This window comes from Callorhinus ursinus, unplaced genomic scaffold (genome assembly GCF_003265705.2).
Source record: "Callorhinus ursinus isolate GAN/ISIS: 27379988/994484 unplaced genomic scaffold, GSC_fseal_2.0 scaffold1105, whole genome shotgun sequence".
NCBI lineage: Eukaryota > Metazoa > Chordata > Mammalia > Carnivora > Otariidae > Callorhinus > Callorhinus ursinus.
The window spans coordinates 6,349-13,220 of NW_027398160.1; the positions used below are offsets into that span (position 1 = coordinate 6,349).

General features: G+C 40.9%; 1 pseudogene; it reads right to left on the bottom strand.

Moving 5' to 3' along the window:
* Positions 1-1,127: 1,127 nt before the first annotated feature.
* Positions 1,128-6,728, bottom strand: LOC112818739 (olfactory receptor 7C1-like; annotated as a pseudogene).
* Between the last annotated feature and the right edge of the window lie 144 nt (positions 6,729-6,872).

Consider the following 6,872-nt stretch of genomic DNA (forward strand, 5'->3'; position numbering starts at 1 on the left):
TAATGAACTGAGTGCAAAATAAGCCCTTTCGCATAAGCCTGTTTATGTTTTAAATAAACTTTTTAAGTGAATACTTAATGTGAGAGAGGCTTCTGTGAAATGTATGTCTCAAAAACAGCAGTTGCAAGTAGTGCCTCCCTCCATTGGACTGGATCTTTCTGATGAATACAAATTTGGTCCAATATACCCCATCCTAAATATTTTTTATTTTTATTTTTTTAAAGATTTATTCATTTATTTGAGAGAGAGAGTGCAATCAAGGGGAGGCGTAGAGGGAAAGGTAAAAAAAAAGAATCTCAAACAGACCCCCCACTGAACACAGACCTGGAACAGGATTTGATCCCTGGAACCAGAGATCATGACCTGAGCCAAAACCAAGAGCCCGAAGCTTACTGACTGAGCCACCTAGAAGCCCAGTAAAAGTATTTTGTAAATGCCCTCACTGCTCTGCACCCGCATCCATCCCTAATAGTCTATTTTCATATTCCCCCTTACTGCAAATCTCCTTGAGGTGTTCACATTTTCCTAAAGAGAATGCCTCCCATTCCTTCTTTAGTCTAATACAACTGGACTTTATTCCCACCACTTAATTATCTACAGTAATCCTTGTATTGCTGAGTTCACAGATACTTCTTTTTTTTTTTTATTAACACATACTGTATTATTTGTTTCAGAGGTACAGGTCTGTGATTCATCAGTCTTACACAATTCACAGCGCTCACCATAGCACATACCCTCCCCAATATCCATCACCCAGCCACCCCATCCTTCCCAACCCGCTCCCCTGCAGCAACCCTGTTTGTTTCCTGAGATTAAGAGTCTCTTATGGTTTGTTTCCCTCACTGGTTTTGTCTTGTTTGATTCTTCCCTTCCTTACCCTATGATCCTCTATCTTTTTCCTCAAATTCCTCATATCAGTGAGATCATATGATAATTGCCTTTCTCTGATTTCTTTTTTTAACATATTAAATAAATTGACTAGAAATGAATGAGTTCACCACTCCAACAAACACAGTGATCACTTGGCTCCAGGCTTGGCTGGATAGGCTGTCAGGTGACCTCAGGTAAAAGCTTTCTGCTTCCATTTTCTCTGAACCTTTCCTGAAATACCGGCTGAGCTTTGAGACTCACCGGAATGGGGTCTCTGAGAGGAAGGTCTCCATGTGGAGGTCTGAATCCCCCGCTGGATGGCTGATGATGGAGACCGAAGCTTTGTTTCCAGACAAGACAGCAGGAAGGTGTGAAGCATGGGTCCCCCAGCAGATGTAGGAATCCAAATGCAAAAACCGTATCTCCTCAAGTTCAAGGTTGAAGATGCCCAGGGGCTGCAGAAGAGGAGATAATTTACAACTCCTTATGTTTGCTATATCTGTTCCCTATCCCTGTTCATTAGACACTTTTCCCATTATTACTCCAACCCTTGAGCACATCTTCCCATGGGAACTTATCTGGACAGAACAGAATTTTTTCCTGTAGATTCTTGTTCCCAAGAGACCAGGTTAGAATTCAAGTGCATCCAATGCTTATCACACCTCCCTGAACTTGCCTGGCTTCTAGAGCTCTAACACTGAAACATTCCACAGCCCTGAGTGAAAGTTTTTTTCCAAATCTAAGACTGAGGAAGCTGTCTTGACCATGCCCCCTGGGTCTCCAAAACGTTGACTCCTGGTGGGACCACAACTCCTGATAGCTCTAGAAAATTGCTCTTCCTTCTTCAACAAGCAACAGGGTGTTCCTTTGCTATAAAACCATGGGTACAACAATCCTTTTGTTCATAATTCTTTTGAAAAATCAATTAGGAGCTTAATGATTTTAATACAGGTTAAAAGTTGACATTTAGTCCTTCACTTTTAAAACAGTTGGGTGTATAAGAAATGCATTTAGATCACTTAAGGCACCGTGGGCTAAGCTTAGAATCTTATATGGATGGCCTCATTTATTTTGTGCAAAAGACATTCTATGATGACCATAAAATGATGAGCCTCATTGCATATTTATAGAAATGTGACTTGGAAGGGTTGAATGATCGACCCAGAATTATGAACTGGGTCATTATGAACTGATGTGCTTTGACTTGAATGCAATAAGATAGGCCAGAGGTTCTCAACCAGGGATGATTTTGCCTCCAGAGGACACTTGAAAATATCTGGAGAAATTTTTGACTGTCATAGCATGGGAAGTGTTGCTACTAATTTGGCATGTCTAGGGTGGCCCAGAGATTCTGCATCTGTAACTAGATCCCAGTCATTGATGTTGCCTTGTGTGTTAAGGCTGTGGTCCAGTGTCAGAGCCAGGTGTGTTCTTCTTCTCCCAGAACCAACCCCCCCCCACCTCAGATCCGACCTTAGGTAGTCAAACAAGTTTACAGGTGTCACTTTTCCCTCATGACAGGAAATGAACCTTTAAAGCCTTTGTTCCCTTATCGGTAAACTGGAGAAAGCCCATCTAAGGATTCGGTCTGAGAAATTAGTAATATTTTAGAACACACAGGAAATTCCCTGGCCCAGAGCTGGTGCTCCATCCACAGGGACTATTGTGACCATCTAAGTTCCACATTTCCTAAGCTCATTATGACACCAAAAAAGGTCTCCTTTAGGTCTGGAATTAAGTCCAGGATTCCTCTACGTCTGGGACAGTTTTCTGGGTGGGTTGGGAATGAAGTGTGTGTCACTGGCAGCATCCTGCACAGGTGGGGAAAACAGGCGTTCACTCACACACTCACATTCATCCACAGGAGAATTCCCTGGCCAAGAAGATCTCCTGTAGCACTGAATGTGCTGCCTTAGGATAGAGGGTACGTGGTTAAAGTGTAATTGTTCCTCTTACTCTCTTCAGTGTGTTCAATGCTGGCTGTATTTTCCTCCAATTTTAGGCTTGAGTTTCTTCATCGGACCCCTGTACCTCCACGAAGGTACTGTCACCCATGAGCTACTGTCAAAAATAGTGCCCTTGGGGAAAAGAAGAGTGAAAACTCCTATTTCACCATTTTGAGGATTTTTTTTCTTTTTTAGGAAAATGCATGTTTTCCTAGACGCTCCACTAAGAGATTTCAGCTCACATACATTTGGGCAAATTTGTGTCATGTGGTATATTAGGCAGAATGATGGCCTTCCAAAAATGTCCACATCCCAATCCCCAGAACCTGTGAGAACATTAGGTTACAAGAGAATAGGAATTAAAGTTATTGAAGGAATGAGGATTGCTAATAACCTGACTTTAAAATAGTTTATCTGGGGTTATTTGGATAAAGCCATTGGAATCACAAGGGTCCGTGAATGGATAAAGGAGGCAGCAATAAGAGTCCAAGAGATGAGACATGAGAAAGACTCAGCCAGCCACTGCAGGCATTGAAGATGGAGGGCAGGGCCATAGGACAAGGGATGCAGGCAGTCTCTAAAAGCTGGAGAAGGCAAGAAAGCAGGTTACCCCTTTGAGTCTCCAGGAGGGAGTGCAGCCCTGCAGACAACTTGATTTTTACCCCAGGGACACCGATTTTTGGACTTCCTATCTCCAGAACTGTTAAGTTAATACCTTGTGCTCTTTTTAAGCCACTAAGTCTGGGATCACTGGTTACTACAGCAACAGGAAGCAAAGGCACATGATCACTCCTATACCGATGTTTTAATCTGAGTATATTGCCACCCCTATCAAATCAGCGTCCTGCTCCTAGGAAAAGCAGAGAATAAATACTGGAAAGGTAACCTAGCCTCTGTTCATGATTAAAATGTGCAGTAAACTTCCGTTTATCAAAACATTGTGAAATTGGCTTAAGCCTATCGGTGTCAAGACAGGAGAATAAGAAAACACAAATCTTATTAAGAAAAAACTGTTATATTATAAAAGTGGAATCAAAATCAATGAGGAAAGCAAGGCTTTGGAAATAAATGGTGCTTGGACAATTTGCTATTAGTCAGAAGTACAATAACATTAAATTTCTATCTTTTTTTTATTCTTTGTAGAAATCCACCTTTTTAAAAATTTTATTATGTTATGTTAGTCACCATACAATATACCATTAGTTTTTGATGTAGTGATCCGCAATTCATTGTTTTTAAATTTCTATCTTAATGCCAACAACTTTTTGGCATTGAGTGAATTTGTAGAAAAATACAATGACTAAAATGAACCTGTAGAAAAAATATAAAACTGCAGTGGACTTCTAGAAGAAAGATTAAATTAATCCTCTGAACATAAACCAGATGGAAGTAAAAGAATTGAGAACAATAATTGATGGATTCCAGCACATGAAAATCTACAGGTCCAACAATAAAGAAAATTTAAAAATAAGTGTAAATGTAAGAAAAATATTTACAACACATTGGATATTACAAAATATAAAGTGTAACCATGTAAAAAGTTCTTTTAAATCAATGAGAATAAAAATACCTAAGATGAGAAATGATCTAAGGGTGCAAATAGGAAGAATACATGTGAATAAACATATACATGCAAAAATGTGCTAAGCTTTGTAACAATCAAATGAAGTGAAATTATAATATTAAGGAAACCATAATAAATATCACTGTAGAATTTTATTTATTTGTAAGCCTGCAGCCCCCAAACACAGAACATTTCTTAGCTGAGGAGCTGACTTCCAGAAATGCACGTTTATGTGTTATGGGTTAAACTGTTATTATAATAAAATTTGGCTGGAGGCAACATAATCTGATGCCTGAGAGAGCATCTGAACCAGGCAGCCCTCTACAGACCTCAGAAGGGGTGAGCCTTTTCACCACAGCCTTGACCCTGAGTGAGTCAGCTAGATACCATAAGCTCCACCTCCTCCCTAACAATAGGAGAATGATACTAATCACATAAGTATTATTGGAAAACTTAAATTAGATAATGTGTATAAACACTTAATCAGTACTGGTAGAGTGCTATTATTACTTTTTGTTATCAAGATCCATAACAATAACCAAATTTCTTGAGGCACCTGTGTAGCTCAGTGAACTGACTGACTCTTGATCTCAGCTCAGGTGATGATCACAGGGTTCTGAGTTCAAGCCCCACTTTGGGTCCTCCTGGGACCTACTAAAAACAAACAAACAAAACAAAACAAAAACACCAAATGTGTTTTCTATCTCAACAGTTTTCATTAAATCAATACATTTCATGTTCTGGTCCTGACTGTATTTAACCACCCACACATCTATTTTTCACTCAACAAAAATTCACTGGCCATAAACTCCATCCTGAAACTATAGTAAGCACTGCAGTTTCAAAGATAAGTACGAGAGAGTTCTAAAATTCAAGGAATCTATATTTTGGATGAGCAGAGAAATATAGTAAAGTTGATGTGACTGTATGGAAAGTGAATCAGATCAGGAAAAAGGGGGAGAGTCAGATCTTTGAGTTGATTTTATTCACATGACCTGAGAAAACATTTCTGTAAGTGAGTTTTCGGGACATTTCCAAAATAGGCACTCATTGCATCACTCTGAGTATGGATAGTAACTACATGAGATTTGACTTATTATTTTTTTTTTAAGAAATCCAAACGATTACCGAAGATTACTGAGAAAAATACCAGGTTGTAGTCACACCAAATGAAAATGACTGGTTATAAAGTGAAAAGGGGAACCCAGGATATAACCTGAAGAAAAATAGAGAAGACAAATAAAGGACAAGAAGAAGAAAAATAGAGAAGACAAGGAAGACCCAAGGAGAGAACTGCTTTAAAATGTGTACACCTGGGAAAAAATAAAGATAGTGAGATGAAGGAAGCCAGGATCTCTGGGCCTCCATATTGTGGGCCCAGCTACTCAGGAGAGTCCTGTAATGGTTCCTGATGCTGAAAGGCATCACCCTCCTGAGAAGCCTGCTCAGGGCCCCCTTCATGTCCCTGTCCCTCAAGCTGTAGATGAAGGGGTTTAGCATGTGGGTGACAATGGTGTACTTCACCGAGGCCACCAGACTCGTCCTAGAGGATGAAGTCCCTGCAGAAGTGAGGTCAACCCCAAGGCCTGTGCCGTAGAACAAGGAGACCACTGAGAAGTGAGACCCACACGTGGAAAAGGCTTTGTTTTGCCCACAGCTGAGGAAATGCTGGGTATGGAAGAAACAATTTGATAGTAAGAAGAAAGTATTCCATGGAAAGGAATCATGGCCATACTCCCAGTTGCAGAATACACCACTATGTTATCGATGAGGGTGTCAGAACAGGCAAGCTTCAGGACTTGAGGAAGATCCCAAAAAAAGGGTAGGATATCCATGTTTGTGCAGAAGGACAGCCTCAAAAACATCAAAGTCTCCAACAGGGAGCCCGGGACACTGATGCACCAGGATTCCAAGGTCAGCAGCCCACAGAGCTGGGGGTTCATGATAACTAAGTAGTTCAGGGGGTGACACGTGGCCACAAAATGGTCATAGGCCATCACGGTCCGAAGAAAGATGTCCGACACAGCAAAGAGTATGAGGAAATAAACCTGCATGAGGCAGCCTTCATAGGTTATGACTTTGCTCTGAATCTGGATGTTCCACAGCATCTTGAAGATGGTGGTGGAGGTGAAACAGATGTCAGCAAAGGCCAGGTTGGTGAGGAAGAAGTACATGGGCTTGTGGAGGTGGGAGTCTGAGCAGATGGCCAGGATGATGAGCAGGTTCTCAGTGAACGTGACCAAGTATATGGACAGGAACAACCCGAAGAGCATGAATTGAACCTCGGGCTTCGCTCAAAGTCCCAGGAGGAGAAACTCTGAAGTATGTGTTTGATTTCCTGATTCCATGTGGATGAAAGAACGAGCAGGAAAGGGAAAAAATCAGCATCCAATGACCACCACATGGACAGCACAGAATTGTGATTGCCTTTAATTTCCAGTGAATGGATTAATAAAGTACTACCCTGTTATAATTGCCTTGGGTGGGGAATT